The sequence below is a fragment of the Oryzias melastigma genome, linkage group LG20 (genome assembly GCF_002922805.2).
Source record: "Oryzias melastigma strain HK-1 linkage group LG20, ASM292280v2, whole genome shotgun sequence".
In the NCBI taxonomy this organism is placed as follows: Eukaryota; Metazoa; Chordata; class Actinopteri; order Beloniformes; family Adrianichthyidae; genus Oryzias; species Oryzias melastigma.
In genome coordinates, this window is record NC_050531.1 from 1,566,087 (window position 1) to 1,592,891 (window position 26,805).

Sequence of the window (26,805 nt, forward strand, 5' to 3'; positions counted from 1 at the left end):
ACAGCCGCTGCTTTGAATTTTCTTTTTTTTCTGAATCTTCACTTTCAGTCCTCAGTTTTACAGTTTTAATTCTGACTTTTGAGTTTTCACTGCTGAGCTGAGGCTAATTTTACATGGGGGCGGGGCTTTGAGCTCATTGGCTACCCGAAAATACATCCCATGATTCCCCAAGAGCAAATGGTGCATTCACTGACTCTGAGAACTGTGATAATTCCGGTCAGAAAACGACTGTACTATCATCATCTGAAGTTGTACCAAGACGAGTTTAGAAGGCAGAGTTTTACTGCGGACAAACCGCGCTTCTAAAACACCGTTGTAGCTCCGCCCCCAGTTTAACACCATCACCCAATTTCTCCACAGAGCTAGTGGTGATCAGCTAAAAACTTCATTTCAGATGGGGCTCCTTTAAGAAAATGCTGAGTGCAGAGCTTGCTCGAGTTATCACTAAAGATTTGTTCATCCAAGGATTTTTCACCATTTTTCAACAGTAATCAAATGTTTTAGTCGTAACAGAATCTTGGTTTGATACTTTGATGACCACAAAAAGAGTTTTCACAAAAAAAACCTGTAAGCTCTTGATATTTTTAATAGTTTAGTTTACTGGTAATTTAAAATATTTGTCTGATCCACTTTAAACTCTATCTTTCATAATAAGTCTGAACATTTAAGCACTTAAAAGTGAAGACTTCATATTATTCTATGTATTTTAAATAGCTTGTTATCTCTAAAGTAGCTTGCATTCGCTGATTTAAACAGTCAAAATATGAAATACGTCTAACACTGATGTACATTAGTGACATTTTCAGGTTCATTAAATATTTGATGACGTAACAGTTTCTCTTGTGCAGTTTTGTTCTTTCTTCAAATTCTTCTGGGACAAAAGAATTCTCTGCATGCATCACCTTTATAGAGTAAACAATCGCGTGAGACGATTCTACTACTGTGTACAATTAACAGATCGTGTGCGGTACCCCCGCTGTTATTATGTTACCAAGCAGAAAGTACAGCGGCGTTCCGTCCGATCCAACGGGCCACAGGAGACCCGGCCGGTTCAGAACCGTCAGCGCCGAACGCCTGTGACATTCAGTGCTGCTTACAACTTTAATTAGTGTAGTTTCTGTTTTTGTTCTGCAGCTCCCGGTGGAGCGACATATTAATAAGTCTAAGAATCTAAATATGCATCATCAAAACACAAAAAAGCTGCAGCACCAAATCCCAAACAGGAACAACATCCCTGCTAGAAGAAACTTTCCTTCCATACTAACTAGAACTTTTATAGCTGATGCATCTCACACCTGCAGGTCACTCCAGCACCTCAGGAACATTCTGAAGAACAGCAGAGGTGCCCTTCCTTGAAGTCATCCTATGCAGTTGACCTCCCACTAGGCACACACAACCTGCAGTCAAGGACTCTGTCATCTCTGCCATGCGGGCAAACGTGGAGACCTTCCACTATATTTCTTGGAGGAAAACAAGCAGCAAATACACAGAGGTCCGGATGAAAGTGCGCTCTGTCCAGCCCCTCGGAGCTCAGCTCGCTGCAGTGGAGTCATAATTATGGGGGGGGTTGGCTCGTGTATTGTGTACTAAAGTAGTCCGCAGATGACAACATAAACATGTACTAGGATGTAGAGGACGCTCCTCGTGGACCACAGGCATACTTCCAGGACCAGAGGGGATTCTCAGGGTTCCATTGATGCAGTGAAACAAACTGAAATGTTCTTTGAGAAAATAAGCACCAATATTTTTAAAAAATCAATCATATTTATAGGATGTTTGCATCTTCCTAAACTAAAACCCGAGGCTATAGCAACTAAAACGTACTTCTGTCAAATTCAGACTCAACACAGTGAACACTGAGTAAGTCCTTAGAGGAGCCATAGCATAAAAACAAACTTATTGAGTTTTTAAGAGTATTATTCTGTTCATTCCTCACTATTGAGAACCCCAAAGTGGTAATTTGATCAATTCACCCATTTATGAGTAATTCTCTATAAACCTGCACTCTCAACAGCAGTCCAGCAGCATGCTTCCTTCACAAGTTAAGAACCGCCCCTCCAAGAGTCTGCTCCGCCCCCAGGCTAACACAAACCCTCTCTCCGCCAAGCAGCAGTGATCAGCTAGCTTTGTGACTAGACTATTTCCTGGTGGGGAAAGGGAGCAGACTATTTCCTGGTGGAGAAAAGGATCAGACTTTTTTTAGGAGTTTTTCCTTACCGGGAGGGAGGGTCTAAGGGCAGGGATAACCACTTTATTTAGTCTGTTTAGTTTTTAACAATTGTTTATATTTTGAAGCCCAATGAGGCAAATCTCTTTGTGATTTTGGGCTATATAAATAAAACTGAATTGAATTGAAACTATTTCCTGGTGGAGAAAGGGAGCAGACTATTTCCTGGTGGAGAAAGGGAGCAGACTACTTCCTGGCTGGGCTGTGAGACTGCATCGATGGCTGACATTCTGCAGGTTTTCTCAACCAAACCCCTAACCCTAACCCTAACCCATCCTGATTACCTGGATCAGGTGTTTGTTGCCGCTAAGAAGTGTTGATGGTTTCACCAGCTCTTTGCTAATTAAATATTTCAAAATTCAACAGCAGGTTAAAATAAAATCAAACTTACCTTAAAGTTTTTCAGATGTTCTAACCCCACATTAGGGCTGCTATGATTAGTTGACTAATCAACGACTAATCAACTATTAAAATAGTCGCCGACTAATTTAATAGTTGATTAGTCGTTACTTTATACTATATGGAGTCAAAGTGTAGTAACATTGAAAGTTATAATGGCATTCTGCTAGCTTTATGGACTATTTTTGGTGTTTATTAAGGTTTTTTTTTGTTATTTTGGAGTTCAGCTAATATTTCAGTTGCATGCCATCTATTTTGACTAATTTAGGATTTGTTTCCGTTTTTTTAGGCTAATTTGGAGTTTAGCTAATATTTTACGTACTTGCTAGCTGTTTTGGCTACTGAAGCTTTTATTCAATTTTTAGGCTGTTTTGGAATTTGGCCAATATTTCAGCGACATGCTAGCTATTTTCGCTAATTTAGGGTTTTTTTCAGTTTTTTTAGGCTAATTTGGAGATTATCTGATATTTTAGCTTTATACTAGCTGTTTTGGCTAAATTATATGTTTTTCCAGTGGTTTTGGGTCATTTGGCATTTATCGTATCTGTCAGCGACATCCTACTTTTGGGCTAATTTGGAGTTTAGCTTTCACTTGCTTGCTATCTGTTTTGACTATTTAAGCTTTTTTCCATTTTTTAGGCTTTTTTGGATTTTAGCTAATATTTCAGCGACATGCTAGCTTTTTTGGCTAATTTACATTTGTTTCTTTTTTTTTAAGGCTAATTTGGAGTTTGGTTAATATTTTAGCGACATGCTAGCTTTTTTGGCTAATTTACAATTTCTTCAGTTCTTTAGGCTAATTTGGAGCTTATTTAATATTCTAGCTATATACTAGCTGTTTTGGCTAACTTAGGCTTTTTTTAAGCTGATTTGCATTTAACCAATATTTAGCTGGCTATCAGCTTCAGCGTTTTCAGTGATCAATTTCAGCATACAGAATTCACACAATCATTATGGTGGATGATGCCAGTGTGGATATATTTAGTTTTTTGTTAGTTTAAGTTTTGTGTTTCACATCCACCATAGCATGACCCGATAAGTCGACTAATCGGAAAACATAATCGGTGATTAGTCGACTACTACAATAATCATTTGTGGTAGCACTACCCCACACCACATATTTTTATGCTTATCTGTATTATTAAATGCTCTAACCTTGAGAGGTCTTTCTTGTCAGTGAAATGACTCGAGGCTGAAAGACACATTTTAGTCTGAAAACTGATCGATGGGATTATAAGGGAATATTCTAACTGATGTAGGAGTTTCACATCAACAGTGACAGTTTTCTGAGGTAACACCAGCATTCCACTGCTAATATCCCACAAAAGTTTGATTAATGTCTTTAATTGAACTCACCGAAAACACACGAGACCTAAAAATACAGCTGGAATTCTGTGAAGATCAACACCAACAAGCAGCAAACTCAAAAACAGCCATTATGGAGACTTTTGGGGATGTAGATGTGTTTGATTTAACTGTTTAGCTCAGAGCAAATAAATGGGCCATCACATTTGTCTCACTGACACAAGAGTCAGGGATGAAGAGAAGCCGGGAGACGGGCTGCAGCTCGGCTCAAACAAAGGCCCAGACCTCCATCTCACCTTCTGCTTCCCTCTGCAATGTTAAACTAACACCTTAGGCATTCATCTGACACTCTTACCCAAATCAACTCACACAGCAGTGCAGGAATGGGATTGCTTTTTTCCTAAAGGACACCATGACTTTGCTAGTTGGCTGTTTAAAAAGACTGAACCCGTGACCATCTGGTTCCAGGACAATCTCGTGACACGCGAGGCCAACACGCCTGCTGTCAGGTAATGAGAACGTCCACGAGGATTAGCCGGGTGTCTCACCAAAACTTTCCTTTAATTAAATATGAGCCGTGGATCGCAGCCGTTGGCAAAAACCAGCTACAGGATGAGCACAAAAGGAGCATCAGCGAGCTGCAGAGGTGAGCCCGGCGCTCATCTTTTGATTTTCTTTTGTGATTCATCACATTAGTCAGAATTATTGTGTAAGCAGGTAAAATGTGTTACTGTGCATTTCAAGGATGTTGGCTCGGGAAACAGAGACTCTGTAATAATGAATGCAGTGACTGAGCAAGAAAACTCAAACACGACTTAATGTATGGCTTTCTCTGAAGCCTTTGCTTTGCTGCACACATTTTGAATAGGATCAGCACTCCTCCTGCGCGGCTCCCCAGACCCTTTGTGTGGGAGGTTAAGAGAGAAACTGCTACTTCCTGTTGTCTCCTCAAAATGCCGAGTGTTTATTTTCTGTGTAGCTCCAGTTTATTGCACACAGATGGGAATAAATCCAATCAGTCGTCATGGAAGTGCGGTTTGGCTTGTGTTTGTTTGGTTCTGAGTATTAAGCCGCGGTATTGATCTTTGAGGAGTCTTTGTGTTGAGGATGATCATTGTCTTCTCGGCTTGAAGCGGCGATTTTTCTTTTACATCTGAGCCGTGTTGATAAGAGTGTGACAGGTATGAGGTACATGAATAATCCATGAAGTGAAGGCCTACATTGTGCAGCTTCATCTCCTGAAACCATTATTCAGCTTCACTTATTCTGACACAGACCTGCTGATTTTTGTTTATTTATTTTAATGCTATAGATGCAGTATAGAAAACGTCTTCTTTTAAAGCCCTGGGTCCTGATGCATATTTTTTCTCTATCAAACTGTCAGCCGGCGGCCATAAATCAGCTGGAGATGTGTTTGGCTTTATCTGATCACTTTTGTATTTAAATGACAAACTGGAGGTGAAAAATGAAGCAACCTGAAGTGACACAGCAGAGCCAGATTACCGTATTTTAGTGTACGTTTCGTTTCTTTTTGTTTGGCTGGAGGTGCAACTTATACTCCGATGTGACTGATATGTGATTTAAAAAAAACAAAACATCTCTTGTGTTGATTATTTTCCACTAGCAACCACTAGAGGGCACTGTAGATAAATGGATTTATTGGCTACAGATGCCAACGCAGAAGAAGAAGCGTCACTCAGTCATAAACTAAGTTCACAAAGTCCTTGGGTTTGTGAAAAGTCTTTGTATTTGCACGTTTGGAGCTTCCATGTTTAAAACTCTCGAGTTCGCGTATCGGATATTTTAAAGACTTGTTTGAGACAAAGAACTCAATGGATTTATAAAGTTTAGTTGACTGGTCAGCGTGTTCTTTATGCTACGGTTTTTTTTAATAATTGATTTTAATTACTGATCATGTTTGTACTCAAACGCAACCAGTTACTTAGTAATCTAATATAATCTAATTTAATTTCAGGGTCAAACTCAAAGTTATTTTAAAGTACTATCTCTGTGGCCTCATGGTAAAGTGTCCACCCTAAGACTGGAAGGTCGAGAGTTCAAATCCAGGCAGAGTCATATCAAAGACCAAGATTGGGACCTCCCTCTTTGATACTCAGCATAAAGGTTTTGGATTGGGGGGTTAAACCACCATATGGTTCCAGAGCGCGATTGTGTCTGCAGCTCACCACTCCCCCAGGGCAGGGGTCAGATGCGGAGAACAAATTTCACACATTTGGTGACAACTAATGGGACTTTAACTTTTGCACATTATGGAATTGCTGAGGCACATGATCTCATCACATAAAGACGTTTGGTTAAGGACCTCTTCGCATCAAAATTGGACATTTTGGGTCTCTCCAACTCGTTGTTTTTTGATGTGCTGGATGTTCACATTGAATCAAGGCTCCCCAACCTCCAGGCCTTAAACTGGTACCAGTCCAGTACTGGGACGTGGATCGCACCGGTATACTAACCTTAACCGAGTGTTGGACGTGGATTGGTGCCGTTCTGGATGCGGTACCAGATGTGACCTAGGGGTTAGGATGCCGTGTTAGGGTACCGTTACTGGGAGCGTCTAGAGCAGGGGTGGCCAACCCTGGTCCTCAAGAGCCTCAACCCTGCCTGTTTTCTAGCTCTCCCTGACCAGCTTGCTGCTGATTAGCTGACTCAAGTAATTCCACATCCTGATTAGCTGAACACACCTGATTTAGGTTGTCACCATCAAGCAGTCCAGGGAGGGCTGGAAAACAGGCAGGGTTGAGGCTCCTGAGGACCAGGGTTGGCCACCCCTGGTCTAGAGGTTCAGTCCACGTCTGACAAAACGACCAGAACTCTTGATATAATTGGAACAGCCAGCACATCAAAAAATGACGAGTTTGGGACATCCAAAACGTCAAAAAGTGAGGCGAAGGGGTCTTTAACCATATGTCACCATGTGACGACTTGGGGACGAGAATGTGTTGAACGTACAGGATTAGTAGTTTGGTTTAAACTGGAAAGATAATGTGCAGAACAGATCAGTTGTCTGCATGTATGATGGAAGAGTTTCAGATGGACTTTATGGGTTGATCTCCAAGATGTTTCTCTTCTCGACTGAGAAGCTTCTGTGGTCTATAACTGCTGGTGGAGAATTCTGGGTTTGACTGGTCTTCAGGGGAGGAGCAAAAGCAGAACGGTCGACTGATGTCCTACCGGGACAAAAGCAGAACGGTGTTGGATGGTATATCCATTCAGGAGGACTCTGATTTGTGTTTCGGTGAACATAAACAACCCACCAATAAGATATGGACCTACAGCATCAGACTCATCAGATACTCAGTAGAGAATAGAAACCTCATATAGACTTTTTAAGTCCAGCTGCTCAAAAGAACTCGACCTGAATGAAGGAAAATCTGAGGATATTGATATGAAATGATCAGTAAAGGTGGACATTAGAAGCCAAATTGAGGCCTAAGTGCCCGATATTTGTCTTATTATTCAAATTTTGGTCATTATTAATTGTCCCTATGATTTATCTGCTTCATTTCATTACAATTTCCTATTGACAATAAAAATGTAGCAGCAGCAGGAAATCTATTTAAAAGCCAGAACATAAAGTCCAGTTTAGTGGGTCAAGTTGAGTCTTCGGAGGGAGGAGTCCCAGAGGTTATCTGCTCTGTGCTCTTTTCAAAACTTAAGTCATAACTTAAGTCGTGATCGTATCGTTTTCTCTGCTGTTTTCTTTATTCGCCGCCGTGCTATCAGACAATCGTGATTCTATTTTCCTCCCACTGATGCTGCCCTGCGAGTTTATCATTAGAGCTGGCTGTGCAGTCTCTGCTCTGTTTGGCCTCTGGTGAATATAAGATAAACTGGATAGTTACAAGTGCAGAACATGCTACTATACCCTCTTTGCCAAAGAGAAATTGGTGTGAGACTGAGCTCAGCACAGAGCTGAAGGGACTGGGATACTTTAAATGCTTTTCTCCCTGATTTAATTGAAGCCCAGTGAATTCAGCGGGGACGTAAACACTGGGGTTGTTTTCTCTGTCGGAGCTGCACACAAATGATGGCTGTATTAGGCTCTCTGCTATTAACAATATGGTTTCTGTGCTCACTACAAATGCTTTGACCTCACCCTAAATTACCAGCCGGCGTTGAGCCGTTCTATTGGTTTTCATCTGCTGATAACAACTAATGAGTGGGAGGGAACAATCTCTGATTTGCGCGCTGTTTCGATCAGTAAACGACTCGCACACGTCACCTTGTTTAACCTGAACAATCACAGATAAAAACACATTCATGTTTATTTAAATTCCTGTAGTCAAACCGCTTTTCAGAGAGAGTTGGGAGTACATTTATATCCGGTTTGAGTCCCAGACTGCACGATCTCCGCACCATTTCTGTTTTTCTGGGCTTTTTAAATGACTTCTAGCTTCTGCAAAGCATTGACAGCATCATTTTCTGCAGAAATCGTTGCACAATTTATTTATATATATATAAATTACCTGAAGATGCAGAAAAAAAAGTGTAACAGTTTGTTTAAAACAAAAGACTCCTTCTGAGCCTCCAGTTGCTCTTTTTTTTCTCCCTTCCAGGATGAGCGAATCTGCTGAAATAAAAATATTCAGACCTGTACTCGGTAATCAGTAAACATGTTCAGCTGCCTGTTTACAATTCCTCCTCAAGGTCTTGGGTTTTTGCACACCTTGTCTCTGTTTGTTCTGCATTGCTTTCAGACAGGAGCAAGACTTTCAGACCTGCATAATTTCCACTCCCTGAGGTTGCAGTAAAAACATGCTTAGCATTATTTTATGGGGAAGAAAGCAAAAACAACAACAACAAATAAAAGCAAAAGAAACTAGAAATGTTGCATTACCTGCAATAATGCTAGTGTGAATGATTTTTGCTGAAAGAAGTCGCTGAAGATGCTGAAGCTTTTTGCTGAAAATGGTGACGCAATTTACTTTAGTTGCTGAAGGGATTTGCTGCAAATAAAGCGATTTTAAAAATCTTAAATTTGATTTAAAAAAATGATTTTTCTATGACAAAGCGCTAAAATGTACTTTCATTTCTGAAAAATGTGTAGTAAAATTTCTTAAACATCCCCAATGCATGCCAATTTTGCTAAAATATTTAGTGTATTTCTTAAAAACTAGCTAAACTTCAAAATACCCTAAAATGCCCAAGTGAACTAAATTAGTAAAAAACGTTAGCATGTTTATAAAATAGAAGTTAAGCTCTAAATTAGCCTAAAAATCTCCAGTAGATAGCAAATTATCCAAAAATGTTAGCATAATGCTAAATTATTAGCTAAACTTCAAATTAGCATAAAAAACATGAGTAAAAACCAAATTAGCCAAAATAGCTAGCACATTTTTTAAATACTAGCTAAACTTCAAAATGGCCTAAAATTCCCCAGTGAACTAAAATTATTTAAAAAAAACCTTAGCATATTGCTAAAATAAAAGCTAAACTCTAAATTAGGCTAAGAATCTCCAGTAGATGACAAATTAGCCAAAATCTTAAGCATAATGCTAAATTATTAGCTAAACTTCAAATTAGCATAAAAAACATCAGTAAACCAAATTAGCCAAAATAGCTAACACATTGTTTAAATGCTAGCTCAAAATAGCCTAAAATTCCTCAGTAAACTAAATTAGTCAAAAAGGTTAGCATGTTGCTAAAATACAAGCTAAGCTTTAAATTAGCCTACAAAAAAAAGATCCAGTGGATAACAAATTAACCATGAAGGTTAGCATTCTGCTAAAATAGTAGCTAAACTCAATTTTTTTTTTAATTTATAGATGAAAACATAACCCATTAATATATTTAAAGGTTTTTTGCTAATCAACTTCAAAATACAACACTTGAAGCCTTATTATTTTTTATGGGGAATATTTTGTCAAATATTTCAAAAACTTTAAAGTTCATGAATTCCAAAAATTCAAGCAGTAACGAGCTGAATGTTTTGATTACAAGTTTTCTTAAACCGTTGAAAGTGTGATTGAGTTTTTACGTGCAGAAAAATGTACAGAAAAAGCAGGAGAATGACTTTAATGCTCATTTACATGACATTACATTTAAAACATTGACTCAATAAAACAGGCCAAAGAGACCTAAAGTAAAGAGTCATTGAGGTCCTAAATCATGACCACCTCCACCAAACATAACGGATGAAGATGTGGATTTACCTTCATTCACTATCAGTTTTAGAGTTAAAACTTAAAAAAAATATACAATTTACAAGCTAACAAAGTTTGCAACAACAAAATATGTTGAATAAAGCAGTAAAGCAGATGGATCATGTTTTTGTGATTGTGCTGATTGAAAGTTGGATCTTTAATGACAAGATAATGAATCAAAAGTAAAGTTCTCTGGACCAAATATTGATATGAATTCATTCAATTGTCATTTTCTGCATGCAATTAGAATAAAATCTGTTTCTATAATGATTCAAATCAAACAGGGAAGATGTGGTTCAGTGTGGAGATGAAGTTTACTGACATGAAAGAGTAAAGAAGTTCCTCACATCGTTACTGCTGCTCCACCTTTCTTCTTCCTGGAACTCATTTCAGTTTCAGCAGACGTGGAGGTCTGCCTGCGGGCACGAAGAGCATCGCTCCAACAAGAACCAGGAGCCAGAAGGTTTTTGGTTCAAATGCTCTCTGGAGCTTCTCTGCAAACACTTTTTTTTTAGTCGTATAAATCCTTATTTTAGGTCTTGTTGTTGCATGAACAAAAACCACCTCTTCTATCTTTGGAGAAGACGATCAGCAGCCTCAGAAAACATGTTTTCTCCACTTATTAGAATCATTCGAAAAAATGATTTGAATTAAATATTTTAAAATATCGATTTTGAAAACAAGATATTATAAACATGGACTTCTATATAAAGAAGTTCAGTCACATATTTAGTAGGACTTCAGCAAATTATTTTGGTTTTAAAACACGAATATATATTAATTTAGTTTAAAACTATCAGATGTTGAAAAACAGAATCTGAAAAGATTTTTAACAAAGTAAATGACATTCCATGTGTTGCTTGGAGTAGAACAGAAGCATAACTGACAGAGAAACACCAAAGTTACAACAACTGCTCAACAAAAGACAGATATTCTTCAAAAATAAAAAGAGTTGTTGAAATCCTATGAAAGTTTTTTTTTTGGTTTGGATTTTCCTGAAAATCTCCGTGAGTCACATCTTCTGTGAAACAGTTCTACATGAAGGTCGACTTCTAACTACTTACATTCTTGGAACAGGTGACGCTGTTTACATCGATACATTTAAAAAAAAATAAAAAACATACTGCCACCATGACTATAGCTGATCAGATGGTCAAAAACAATCATCCTATTAGCTGGCAGACAGTTTTTCTTTTTTTTCTTCAATTATTAAATACCCATTTTGATGCAATTGTGTTTTATTGTTTTACCAGGTTCTATTGGCATTTTTCTGATGATGGATTACACTTTTAAAGACATTTAAGCTTAAATCACATTTCTGAATATTTTTTATCCAAATTGTTCATAAGCAGGAACAGAAGAAAAAATGTAGTTTGAAAAAGATCGTATTTGTGACGTTGGAAATAGACCGGGCGGGGCAACAAGCTCCTTGCTCCGCCCCATTCTGGTGCATCCACCACAGACTAATAGATCCACGAACGTCTTTTTTTCCTGGATCAGAACCGCACGACTGGATAGAAACAATCTTAGTGCCATTTTTGTTGCATCACTAATGTGAGGTTGAGGTTTTAGGGGCTGTAAGCTAGTGGGAGAGCGTGAAAACAAATGGATGATGGGAAATGGCAGCAGGCTTACTCCACATCAGGAGTTCTGTCCACAATCCGGAGGTGAATTTCTAATGAACTCCTGCTGCTCTGCAGAAACTATGTCCTAGAAAACGACAGGATTTTTGGTTTTGGTTGAAAACAGCAAGATGATGATCAGAGTTGGACTTCAGAGGTTTTTTTCTTCTTCAAAGAGACAGATAAACGTGAAAAAATCACCTGAACGTTCATCTTTAGGACAGAGAGTTCTCTGTCATTACTGACCTGAAACGTGGACACGGTGATCCGGGGAGTCAGCGTGTCGTTTGGGAAGCAGCCGTGGAGTTCATCTGAGAGACGGTTCTTCGTACGGTCGCCGTCGCCTTCAGCAGCACTCAGACCAATGCGTGCTTTGTGTCGTATCGGGGGGGTGTGGGGGGGTGCTTTTGGATTCCATCAGCGGGCTGTCATGGAGGATGGAGATGAAACTGGAGGTAAAGTCGACACAGATTCAATTCAATTCAATTTTATTTATATAGCCCAAAATCACAAAGAGATTTGCCTCATTGGGCTTCAAAATATAAACAATCGGACCAACTCTGCTCCTCGGTTTGGTGGGCGTGGCGATGGTGTAATCAGGGGAACGGTTAGCTCAAGAGAGAGACCAGTGATTGCAGGAGTGTTGGTAGACGGAATTACATCTCTGTGTTCAACAGATCCACTTTTCCAACACATTCTCACTCCCAAGTCGTCACTTTTTGACGTTTGGTTTAGGACCGTCCGCGTCACTTTTTGAGGTTTTGGTGTCCCCCCAACTCTTTGGTTATTGACGTGCTGGGTCCACAACCCTACCAGAAGCAGTACCGGATGTTTCCTCGGGACACGTCCAGTACTGGTACCCTAACCTTAACCCGGTACTGGTTCACGTCAGGTTCGTGTCCGCTACTGCATCTGGTATTGGTTATAGGTCTAGTACTGCATGATGTCCAATATCGGGTTAGGGTACTAGTACCAGGTTTGACCCGGTTCTGGTTTTGGCCCAGAGTATGGGGATCCATGTTTTAATGTGAACAGAAAAACGACGAGTTGGAGACACCCAAAAAGCTAAAAAGTGACCCGGATGGTCCTTAACCAAACGTTAAACTGTGACGACTTGGGAGTGAGAATGTTTTGACTATTTCAGTCTCAGTTCTTCATTAAACATGAAGGAAAAATTTACGTTTTTTTGCCAGGACACTCCTGAGCAGATTTTTCAATCCTTCTACGATGAAGTGAATATTTTTCGTGAAACCTGATCTTTAGGATCATAAGTGAAAGTTTCTTTGGCTGAAGTGTGTCTCACCGGGTCTGTTGATGAAGTTCTGGCTGAAGCTCCTTTGGAAGTGTTGTTTATGGAAGGCCGGCTCTGCATGCTGTGCAGCAGCAGAACAACACAACCGTGGCGAGCGAACAACACCGCCGGTTCTCTACAGTTCATAAACTGCAATGGGAGAAAAAAAAGAGCCCAATTTGGAGAGCAGTCCTCCTCCTCCTCCTCCTCCTTCAGGGAGTCTTCTCCTTTTCTTCTCTTTCTACCTGGAAACAGTTTGTTCTGTGCAGGAAATGACAGGCGGCGCTCGCTCACACTCTGTAATTGGTTCTGAAATGAGCCTTTTTTTTCCTGAATCAAGAACCATTTTCAACCGAGAGAAGATTGAATGAAATCTTGATGAAATCAAATTTAATTGTGATCATTAAAGAGTCTCTGATAACAATTCTTCCTCATGCAGCCCGACTGCGACTCTGTTTTGTCAGGAATAATTCCTCTGTGATGAAAGGTGACGGCGCCCGTCGCCGTGACATCACGGTGCTGTAAATGCCCCTCTCTTGCTTTATTTGTACTTGAAACTGCTCTCTGCTGGATTGTGTTGCTCCGCCGCCGCCGCCGTCCGTTGTTCTGGGTTGTGAAACAACAGCGGTTCCCCCGGCGACCTCCCGCTCCCACATCCACAGCCTCTCATCGCCTCTGACCCTGTTTGCCATTCAGGCTGTAATTGTCACTCGCTTAAGGCTTTTAAAGCCATCAGAAGTTTCTCGGCGCATGACGGCGTATCTCGGCTCTCATCAGAGCGCTGGGCTGCCCTCCACCAGCAAATCCAGCCCCCCGAGGTGCCGTTCCAACCAAACTAATTACTGCGTGTAACCGCAGCAGCTGGAAAACAGCCACCGGAGCTGCAAAATAACGGCCCAGATTGAAACATTACAACTTGATCCGTATCTCTGACCTCCATCCTTCTCCGACGGCTTCAACAATCCTCCCTTTTTTCAAAATAACCTTCAGGTTTGTGGACTCTCCAGCAGCAGGCGGATGTCGCGGAGCATCTTTCACCCCCTGAAGTCTGGATGGTCCCTGGGCAAACAAATATATCAAGGAGATTTCCAGTTTGTGTTCTGCTCTCAGAGGAAATAGGCTCCCTGGGGCTTAGAGACCTGCTCTTGATCCTGCGGTGATACCGAGGATTTACTGGGACTCTAGTGATTAGCCAGAGGGGAAATGGGAAAACAGGGCAATCGCTGGCAGCAGTGTCACATCAGACAAACATGGACACACACTCCCAGGAAAATCAGCATTTAAAACGGCGCTTTTCTCAGGTTTATCGCAGAAGTTTCAACCGAATTTATAGTCTTTTACTCATCATTTAAGCTTTGGAAATCCTTATTGTTATGCAAATGCTGTTTGTGTTGATAAAGGTTACAGAAAGTGCTGCTCTCCCTCCTTGTTTTGGTGAACTCAGCATATGAATATGCATCTGTGTCTCCAGCCTTGGGACTCAGCAGATCCACACAAATCAGAGCTTCTTGATATTGAAGGCGGCTGCAGACGTCCCATCAGTCGCGGCCGGCCTTGAAGATGAAAAACCGAAAACACCATCAGCCGTGTTTGTGCAGACTAATTGCATCTGGCCAGCCTTCAGAAGTGAGTTATTATACAATTAACATCAAAACTATTTGGCCCCTAAAGAAATCAAACAAAAGCCTCAACATTACGGCAGGAACGGCCATGACCACGAGTGTTTGTTTGCTTCCGAAAGGAAGAAGACAAAATCTGCATTCTGCTTAATTAAGATCTTTCTCTGATGGGTTCAGCTGAAGAGAAGAAAGGAGAAATGTCAGGGCCGAAATCGCTGCTGACACACATCAGGAAGTAGTTTCTTTCTAAACTTCCTATTGAACGTTTCCTCTTGAATCTTGTACGTCGATGGACAGACACCAGACTTTATTGAGATTTATTGACATGTTGGTGATTGGGCTGCCAGGATTAGTCGACTAATCGACGACTAAAAGGCCACAAAAATAGTCGACGACTAATTTAATAGTTGATTAGTCGTTACTTTATGTTGTATGTATGTCCAAGTGTAGTAAAGTTGAAAGTTATACCTGCATTCTGCTAGCTTGTTTTGACTATTTTGGAATTTATCAAGGTTTTTGAGGCTTAGCTAATATTTCAGCTTCAAGCTAGCCGTTTTAGCTAATTCAAAATTTTTTTATGTTGCTGCTTTTTTCAGCTATTTTAGGGTTTAGCTAACACTTCAACTACATGCTAGCTGTTTTGGCTAACTTAGGAATTTTTTTTGTTTGTTTTTTCGGGTATATTGGAGTTGAGCTAATACTTCAGCTAGCTTTTTTGCCTAACTTAAACTTTTTTTTATAGCTGTTTTTTAGCTAATAGTTTAGCTACATGCTAGTTGTCTTGGCTAACTTAGGCTTTTTTAATTTTTTAGGCTAATTTGGCATTAATAAATAATTTTGCAGCTAATGTTTTAGCTGGCTATCAGCTTCAGCATTTTCAGCTATCAGCTTCAGCATTTTCAGCTATTAGCTTTAGCCTTTTCAGCTATTAGCTTTAGGGATTTCAGCTCAACGTCATCATTTTTAGCTATTAGCTTAGCTATTAGCTTCAACGATTTTAGCTGTCAAATTCAGAATCTTCAGCTATTGTAACTAGTATCTTCAGTCTGTGCTTTACATCCACTTTTTTTGCATGACCTGATTAGTTGAGTAATCAGAAAAAATAATCGGTGTTTAGTCGACTCTTGAAACAATCGTTTGTGGCAGCAGTATTAGAATCAAACATCAGAAATCAGGTCTAAAAATGTTCTCTCTCCTCAAAAGGTGACAGGATCTCCTCCAGCTCCACCTGCCCCTCCCCACCTTCACCGCTAATATTAGCCCTAACACCACCTCTCCCTTTGCTCCTGGTGTTTGCACAGGTTTGGTGTGTTAGACGCCTCGTCGGTGGCAGAAGCTGCGAGGAACAATCTGCTTTCTTGAAGGGAAACCAGAACCAGGTCTGCTGGAGTTTTAGGAGGAACGGCCGTTATCACAAAATTATGTTTTAGGATTTAATGCATGACTGGAGCAGATCTGCTATCAGTGTTTCTTCAGCCTGAAAATCTGGAGCCCTAAAGAAAACATTCAGAACTTGGGTTCTGAATAACTGCTTCACTGTAGAAGACCTTTGAAAAAAGCAACCGATCTAAGAAAAAATACGTTTTTATGTCATTTTTTCTGTCATTGTCGTCTCTTTCACTTCATATGTTGAACTTAAAGGCAGTATTGGAAGTATATTTTTACTTTTCATTCAATCTCAATGTACTATTGAAAACATTTTAAGGATATATTTTATTTAATACATCTTTAATACCTAATGTGTTGCAACAGACAAAATTCCTAAAACGTAATTGCTTAGAGCAGCCTAAGAAAATGACAAACACAATAAATACTTTTTTCTGTTTGTTCTTGAGCACGTTAAAATAAATTAAAGGTTTGAGTCCTATTGACTTATTGACTCCAAAGCTCCAAACATTTTGACCCTTTGTGTTCCTAATTAGTATTGGGTGTGGCGCAGAGGTGGAGTGGTCAACCTCTGATCAGAGAATAAAAGGTTTGGTTCCCGCCTTGTCCATCGATTCGTCAAAGTGTCCCAAAACGTTAAACACTAAGTTGAACTTGGTGGTTATAAGTTGGCGTCAGTGTTAGGCAGCAGAGCTGTGACGCCAGGTTCACACCAGGCGTGGAGCGCCGCGGAAGGCTGGCGCTCCACGGATCGTTTCGCTGTCTGGTCTATTTTGTGCACGAGCCGTGAGCGTTCCACGTCAATTCTGGCAGGAAGTTTCATCAAGATACATGAGAAAATCCGCTTTATTTTCAAAGTAAAACCAATTTGTCACAAATGCGATCATGTTTTTGTATCTAAACAGACCAGATTAGAGGTGTGGACCTACTAACTTGTTTCTAAGCAGAAACATGGGGTCATATTTTAGGTTAATAACTAACCCATGATGGCAAAAACACAAAAAAGTTCTAGCAGAAGCGCCTGTTGACCGTCGAGGAAAAATCCGCGTCTGGTGTGAACTGCAGGAGAGAGCGGACGCCGCGTGGACTCCATTCCACGCCGCTTCCGTGTCCAGTGTGACTGTAGCGAGAATGTAACAGACTTTGTTTTTCCAAAGCTATACTGTCCTTCATTCATTATACATTATTTCTCAATGATTTTTTTCTAGTTGATTATCGAAGAATTTTTCCAGAATTGTTGAAGAGTAAGAAAGTAATGAAATTAGTCTGGAACCTGAGGCTCCGGAGCCACATGCGCCTCTGTTTTTCCTCCATTGTGGCTGTAAAGAAAAAATGCTACGGAATTGAATAAATGCTAAATTGGTTAGTTAACCTCATATTCTAATGTATGCTGTGCAATAGTTTTGTCATGATAGAAAAGACCATATTTGACCTGGTTTTCTGGCATTTTTAAGTAACTCTGCTGCATCAAGAGGATCTATCTGATATGATTCCTTTATTTTGAAAGGAACTTGTATCGGTCTGTGTCAAAAGTAAAGAAGTTAAAGTTTTTTAAGCTAAATTTTGGCGACACATATATAAAGTATATTTTTCTAAAAGGCTTAGTGAGACCCGGCGGCTCTTGTTCTGTTTTAGTCAGTGAGAAGCTGGACCAGACCGATCTTTTGATGTTAAAAGTTGTAAACTCTATAATTTTTAACAGATGTTTATCTTTGCATTTGTAAAGTGATATGTTCGTCAATTTGCAATGATAAGTTGCAAAATATAGAAAAAAGGGTTTAGAAATGTGATTTATGACTTTTTTCACAGTGAGAATCAGTAGAATGTTTGTTTTTATATTTCTGAACAGACTTTGTAAGTTCTTGCTTATTAGACTCACTGAGAAACATTGTGTATTTGTTTTAATTTTTTTATCAGTCGGATCGTTTCCACTGCTAAATCTGGACCGAACTTAGCAATGTCGTGCTACCCTAGGATTGTTTACATTAAAAGTGGGTCATCTGGACCCCACAAGACAGCATGCTTCAATTCTTGTTTTCAAGTATTTTTTATCTTTACTGGAGTCTGTGGCAGACATAAAATCTTGGGAGGAATCACACATAATTTATTATTAATAAACCATTTAATATGTCCCAAGTTCCTTTAATATCATTTACATTTTCATTTTGTTTGTTTTTTTATAATACAGTTAAGTATTAGTAATCGTTACATTTTTCTGATCAAATGTATTTCTGCAGATGTTTGAAGAAACTAACTTAGTACTTTGGAATTGAATTTCATGTTTGAGGCATAACACTGACGCCAACTTATAACTACAAGGTTCAACTTAGTGTTTAATGTTTTGGGACACTTTGACGAATCGATGGACAAGGCGGGAAACCAAACCTTTTAATCTGTGATCAGAGGCATTGTAATGAAGGGATTACTTTTGAAAAAAAAAACATATTAATCTGTAACAAATTATAATTTGAAAGTAATTTATACAACTTTCCTTAAAGATATTTTTTTAAAAAAAGAAACTGAAGTGAGAAAACTGGAATGTTTTTTTCTTTGTTTCAAGAAGAGGTTTGAGTTTTGTTCCTTGTGCTGGAAGGAAAATTAGGATCTGTGAACGTCTGCATCAGAAGCATCACACTATCCAAAAGTTGTCAATTGGATGAGAAGCCGACTGCAGACAGAGAAAGCAGCAGCAGCATTTGCTTTTACACCCATAGAGTCACAAAGTGTAAACTCTAGCAGCTGCAGCAGTCGGTGTGACATCATTTAAAACCTCCTCTGTTGTCTAACTGCTGAACTCGTGAAATGTTCTTCCAAGACTTATTGTTACCTTGGTCTGACTGAACGGCTTTCTTCACACATCTCTCATGTGCTGTGAGTTAGTGGCCGACGGTCGATGCCCACATGCGTCTGCAGTGTTTCTCCGCCTGTGCGCTGGAGCCTGGCGTCTCACGGCCTCTCCGGCGTGTGATAGAGCGGCGGCCGTCCATCCGGACCTGATAAATACTTTTATAATAACTTAGGAGTATCGCTGTTGACACTGGCGGTGGGTCTTCAAGCATTTCCTCTGCTTCCACTCCCACCAAATGCTACATCTGCTTCCTCTGGTGTTTACAGCAGCTTTTGTTGAGTAGCGGCCATGTACCATTTTGATGCTAATGATGATGATTTTCCAGAATGGGAACACACGCGCTACAAATCAGTCTTGGCAGCAAACCAATATTTGACTCAACAGCCATCTTTTATTTTCTCAACTTTTAATAAACATGATAAAACGTATTATATCTCTTTTACTAAATCTGGACTATTGGATTATATTTCACTAAAACCAATTACAAAGACAGTGGTGAATGGCTGGCCTCCCAGAGGACCTCCCACAGCTCTGCTCCCTCTGGTGCTGAGCTTCTGGGGTTGCAAAAAGCAATTAAAGGCGCCACCTGTTCCTCCATTCCTTCTGTCTGTGCTGCTGGATAATTGGAAACCTCTGTCTATTGGTGCTGGTGTCCAACCGCATATGCAGCTGATATTTCACACAGCTGCCCCTTAAAGTTGTAAAACACGACAAAATACTGAACCGGGAGACATCTTTTTTTCTTTTCCTCCTAAATGAGAGATGAATCTGAGGCTCCGAGGAAAGATTGTTAATAATGCTAGCTGTGCTTGTCCTGGGTTCCCGATAACAAAACATGGGTTGAACTTCTCATTAAACACATCAAGGAGATGGGCAACAACAGAGGATCACAATTAAAGTGTTTGTGTGGGAGGGCTGCAGTTAAAGCCTCATTAACAAGCGGTCACTGTCCCCCACCGGCCACCGGCGTACACAACAAAGTAAGCTGGGAGCGCGTGTATAACTGGAGAAAAGAGTGGATCTATAACAACAGAGAACAGCACAACAATAGCCAGCCAAGACTCTTAGAACAGAAAGCTTCATCCTCACCAGACAAACTCAAGAATTCCGCTTTGAAGCCTTTTTCAAACCTCTGCAGCAATGAGTCACCACGGATCTGTCGGCAGACATTCCGAAAGGCAAACAGGCTGAAAGAGTTTACAGTGATGACGCTCCGCGGCCTGATGCATGTAACCACGGACACACGGACGCGGCGGTCCCTGTGGCTTTAGACAGCACTGCTAATTGTTAACGTGAATCTGTTCCACATACATTATTGCTCCACTGGAGCTACCGGGATCAAAGGCCTTGCTCAAGGGCACTACTGTGGGATAAAACTAACCACTCATCACTTGTTGGTGAATCCAGGGTTTCAAGAAGCTTTGTGGGACATCTCTGAACCTTTACTCTTCCCAAAATGAGGATACTGGCAGGTCAAACTAGCCTCTCCATTATTAAGAGTTTGTAATCAATATTAATGTCACTGAAGACAGTCTTGACTGTGTAATGAGACACAGAGTAGTCACTGGGCAACGTGATTTGTTTGGAGTTGTATTCCTGTCAAAAGATACATTTTGGATTTAAAATAACGTCCTGTGTCTTCAAACAACACTCGTGCGGCTATCACAACATTCGCAAACGCAGAATAGTTTGATGCTTTTGACATACCCAATTGTCTTTGTTTGGAAACCAACTTTAATCATTTTTATCCATAGTAACCATAGTAACCAACATCAGACAAAAGCAAACTTTTAAAAAGTTTTAGCTTTCATATTTTGGAAAGATGATTCTAATCTTCAGGACTTCACATCCTTCTAAAGATCCACATCAGTGATGCTGAAGGTTGTCTGGCTGGTTGAACACGTTCCAAACAGGAAGTACCCACTGGTTCCAGAAAGCCAAAATCCCTTAGACTTCTATTGGAAAATAAACAGCTATCACTCAATTATTCTGTTTGTCAGAATAAACATTCTTGCTGTGGTGTCTCTTTTTAACATGTTCTTGCTAATCCTATTTTTTATTATATATTTTCTTTATTTAAAGTTATTCAAGTTATAAACTGGTCAATCAGATGCCTCGTTTAGATCATTTGTAGTCCGCTGGCCCCGCCTCAAACATTTGAAGCATTTGACTGATTCTCAGACCAATCACTGCTTACTAACGTCATCTGGTCCCAAAATGGAGAAATCAGGCGACATCCGTACCACAGAAAAATGGCGAGTGAATTGATTTGTATTTGTTGGAATCCGATGTAGGGATTCTCTAATGGTGTGTTTTGTCGATCTCCATTTCTGTCAATGGAGGCATCATGCTAATGTGAGATAAAAAGCTGATTGGTTGATCAGTTTAGACTTAAACTACGTTCACAGCACGTTTAAGTGGCCCCTTCCAATGATGAGTCTATGTAATTGTGTGTAAATGTGTGTTTCTGACTTCTATTTTCAAGATTCTCACATTCATGCATCACTCCACTAGTTTCTATGACCATTTTTGGACTCTACGAACAGATTGTGGCCAAAGTTAAACCAGTTTGGATTTTTACCACTCAGGTACTCAGGTTTGGTGGTGATGTAAGGAGGCGTTCCCTTTAATTCAGAACTACCAACCATTTCAAAATGATTGAAATGGAGCGGAAATGAATTTTATTGCTGTTGTGTCCGGCTGTAATTCTATGACACCAAGACTTTCACATATCGGAATAGAGCTGTGGAAGGAATGTGTATCACGTGCCAAGTGGGAACGTAGCAATAACCTTTCTGTTAAAAGTCTGAGGTCATAGCTTTAGTTTTTCTGTTCTTTAGTTTTTGAGTAGGTCTAGTTGTGAACTCACATTTGTGCATTTTTTTATTTTTTTTTTATGAATGGCTCCTTAGATTTATCTCCGGTTTCATTTTTTCAAACCAGATTCAAAACAAATAGAAGTGTTTTTACTTGGATCTAACACCAAACGATAACCAAAGAGAACAAAACAAGAGTTTAAACAACAGATAATGAACCACATGGATCAAGAGAGACCTACAGAAGTAAGTGCACCCATCTCCATGCAGCTATAAAGACGATATAGTCCAATCATCGCACAAAGACCCCTGCAGAGTCCTGCATCAACACAAATGATGCTGTGATGCTGCAGTTTGTCTGAGCTTCAGAACTGAAGCATATTTCTCTAGATGAGCTATTCAGTGAAGACACAGAACTCCATGTGACTCAAATCATTCCAAGACGTTTGGTCCTCACGAGTTCTCAGCTTTTTTTTGGGAGTCTCTTTAGGTTCTTCGTTGAGATAAAATGTCACATTTACATTTACAGTGGGCCATTTTCAGCTTCTTTGTTCAAAGAGAAGCTCCCATCGAAGAAAAACACTAAAGTTTATCTCTGCAGCAGTATTTGGATCATCTTCAGCAGCTCGTTCTGCAGCTGCTTCATGACAGGAATCACTGAGATCACACGAGTCTGAAGAAGAAAAACATGAAACTACTCTGTCCTTCTGATGTTGGAGAAGACAGATGCATGCTGGGAAGTGGAGGAGATATTAAGCTGTTCTTTAATGATGGACTTCTGCAGAACTTGTGGGATGATCACTGAAGAAAAGGAGAAGGTGGTGGAGGCTGAAGGAGAGCTTTGAATCTTCTTAATGTCTGTGGTGGTTCTGACCTCATCGTGGCGGTGTTCTCTCTTTAGTAGGATGGTCTGTATGTCTTAACATTGATTTTTCATCTTTAGTGGAAGAACCAAAAAACAACCAACACTTTAGATTTTACAGACTCATTCCAGTACAACTTCTCCGCTATGCCGGCAAACAGTCACACCAGTTCAGTGGCCTCGAGGTAGAGTGTCCGTCCTGAGACTGGAAGGTCGTGAGTTCAAATTTAGTTTGACCACAATGCATTGTGGTATATATTCACTAATATAGGGATCGTCGATGCACACTAGTGTTTTGTGAATTTTGTAGAGATCTTGATTTTGAACTTGTAGATTCGACAGCAGAATGGGGGTGTGCGGTCATGAATATAGTGCACTGTATAATGAGTAGTGAAGGAATTCAGACATAGCCTTAGTGTTGAGGGGTTGGATTGGGGGGTTGAACCAGCAAATGATTCCCGAGTGCAGCTGTGTCTGCAGCTCACCACTCCCCCTGAGGGAGAGTCAAATGTTGAGAACAGATTACACACCTACTGCATGAGAACTAATGAAACTTTGACTTTAAAATTATGTCACATAATTGATCACAAGATGTTCCTAAAATAATTTCTTTTTCAAATCATCCACTATACTGTGTGTAAAGTAAATTTATTGTTTTCAGAACTAATTTCATTAAAATGAACTGCAGTCAATTTTTCAATGACTAAAAACATTCAGCTTTCCTTAGAAAATGAGACGTTTCTCCAACATTTTACTGTGAAAATGTTTTTACTGTATTGTAATGTATTTACTGTGATTGCATTGCCTGAATTGTATTGTAACTACATTCTGCTATAAAGATCAGTGATCTTGGACGTCACTCATAATTGTACTCGGATATTCAAGAAAAGAGTGCAAATATCCAAATATTCTGTTACTCGACATTATAAGATTGTCAGTGTATTGTGATATAAATTTACATTAAATTGTTTCTATCTAGAAATAAAAATTGCTTATTTTACATTAAATTGTCTTGTATCGCACAATATCGTTAAAAATAAAAGTTAAAAAAAATAACAGAATCAATGATGTTGGCACACATATAAAGTTAGAAGGATTTTTTTTTCTGTAAGTATAAACTTAATCCTGAATCTTCAATGGGAGTTCACAATTTTCAGCTTTGATTTTTATTCTTGATCATCTGTAAACCCTGAATCCATCAAACAGGATGACAGTCAGCTGAATGCTGCTATTGTGTCTGGAATGTTAATTAAGTGCGAGTCAGCACTTTTTTTTTCTGTGTTCAGGCGGCCATATTTCCAAAATGTCACCATGAAGAGTTCACATGGTCATTAACCTTTTCAATGGACATCCTTTAGGCCTCATTAACATTTCCAGTTCTCACAAAAAAACAAATGTTCAGCTTTTGCAGTCACCATCGTTGGACTCGAACAAGCGCGATACCTGATCGGCCGTGAAATGGAGCCAAGTCCGGGTCTCAGCGGTGACACCGGTGGATCAGGGAGGAATTTATCCGGCTGTTCTGGAAAACACATCGTCTGGACTTTAGACTGGAATGAAATATTCATTTGTTTTCTTAACATAAGAGACGAAGCAGATTCTTCTTCTGCAAATAATTGCCTGCATGTCCTTGACAAAGAGAGGAGTCTGACTGTACATTTCTATCATTTAAAGAAAGAGTCATCAGTCATGGATGCCTGTTCTGCTCCGTCTTATGGATGTTTTTAAACGCTTTTCTTACTGCAGAACGGCTGAAATGACCCCTCACAGGGCAATTAGCTTCTGCAGCTCAAGCTTCCCATTATAATCAATCTCAACCCATCTAAAATTGACCTCTTCTTACAGTTTCAACAGGAAATCAGTCTCGCCATGGGCAGGAAGCGCCGGCTTTAATGCCAATTTATTTGTCTTTGGAATCACTGCGGGATTTTCAATATAAATCTCATACAAAAGTGTGTTTGCGTGGCGCTCTTAGTGTCTCACGTCTTCTAAAGCTGCTGCAGATTCCTAGTCTTAAAGTTGGAAATCCAAATCTAAAAGCAGCTCATCTGACTTCCTGCCACCCACCTGTGAGGTGTGTGCAGCGATTCATGCCGAGAAGCTGAAGAGAGTCCAGGTCCTGGACTGAAACGAAACTCCACGAAGCTCAGGACCTGAAGGGACACGGCGCCTTTAATTAAAGTAGAGCCGTACTTTTGTCCTTTTAATTACATTCTGTCTGAGCTGCGACCAACAAGAGAAAAAAATACACATAAAATGATGCAAAAATTTGTCGTGGAATTGAACCACCTTTTTTATTTTAACAAAACAGACTTGTCAGCATTATTATTAAATAGTGTGTTTTAAAGGTGTTTTTCTCCATGTCTCTTGTTTATTATTAAATACGTAGAACTTTTATGTAATTAAATTGTATTGTATTATGCTAATTATTAATTATTGCATTTGTATGTCTTAAGGACTGCAGATTAGAGCTATAGTCTGGTACAAGTCTGGTACAGTGTGTTGAGCAAATTACTCTTTTATTTCTCTCAGAGTTAACATCTGTCGATTTTAGTTTTCTAGCAGTGTTGTCATGGTTTTACAGCCCAAATGTCATTTCAAAACCACCAGACCCCCCGCCCTACCTCCACAAATGCAAAATACCCAAACAGTTAATCAGTAATTAATTAGCTCTAATTAGCAGTAATTAATCATTCATTTGATTGAAAGTCTTTGATGAACTTTGATGGTAATGGTATTACGTTTGCCATTTTGAAGTCATAAAAAAGCAAAAAATAAAAGACTTCTATTGAACTTTAGTAGCAACCATCAAAGAACAAACATAACTCAAGTGCCCCATTTTTTCCCCTCAAAGTGAGTGAGTGAAAATAAGGGCAGTTCTCCATGTTAAAATGTATTAACCCTTCCGCTCTCGTTGGCTTGTTTACATTAAAAGTGGGGTCATCTGGACCCCACAAGAACCTTTTTATCAATGATTTTTGAGTTTCACTAATGTCCATGACAGACATAAAATCCTGTCCACCTTTGTCCACATTTGTCATGGAAGGAATCACACATGAATATGTGGGTGGAGTCAGCTGGACCCCAAAGAGAGCCGAAGGGTTAGTGTGGTTTATTTTTTCAAAAACCTGTTTCTGAAAAGATAAAATTGTCTAAGTGTGAATAAAACTTTAAGGATTTAATCAAATAACTTTTTACCTGAGATTACTTCTGTGTTTTCCCAATTGTATTAACAGGAAATTATGGCCAACAGTAAAAATCCTCCCAATTACATACATACATCATAAAACAAATGATTTGTAGTTTCTTTCTCACTTTGATTCTCAGTATTGTTCCCAAGATCAGAACGGAGTGTCCCAACAGACTCTCAAACCATCGACTGTATCAGAGAACTGGACTGACATTATCTATAAAAAGTAGTTGACTTTCAGCAAATGAAATCACCGTTTTTTCTCAATATGGACGCCATTGTGCGGGAACCAGACGTCAGTAAGCAGAGATAGGTCCAAGTTGGTCTGAGTCACCGTTTCTATAGCAACCACTCTCATCAATCAGGAGTGAGCTGGTTAGAAGGCCACACCTTTATCCCTACACAAAAACGTTTGGAACGTTGGACATGAGGGCCAGCAGGCTCCACCTACTTATAGTGAGGCATCTGATTGGTCAGTTTATAACTTGATAAATGGAAATTAGGGTTATCAAGATGTTTAAAAAAAAAAAAAGAATGTTTATTCCGACCAATAGAATGACTAAGTCTTCTTCACCTTTTGGCTTATCCCATTTGGGGTCGCTGCAGCGAACTAGCACCCACTGTTTTGGATCAGTACAAACCCTATACGTAGCCCACTGAGCCGTCCAGCCGTTGCTAATAGAATAGATTGACTGACTAACTCGCCAGAGTTAACTGGTCGGTACTGTACTACTCTTTACTGGACTGCTCAGTTGTAAAGAGGTTTTATACAATCAATGGGTCAAACATACTCAGGTGTGGACTTCCTGATGTCCGCAGGTCCATAAAGTAGATGCAGATAATAGCCTGATCCATCATGATGGCTGCCAACAGTTACGCTAAATACTTACATTTAAAGTAGTTAAGAACCAACTGGTCTTGCAGCTTCCACATTTACTTTATATATATATATATGTGACATTAGGAGTGGGGTCATCGCACTTAACTTTCTTTTTCGATAAATATACAGCATGTGTATATATATATATATAAACATACTGTACATATATTTATGTATACATGTATATATGTGTGTG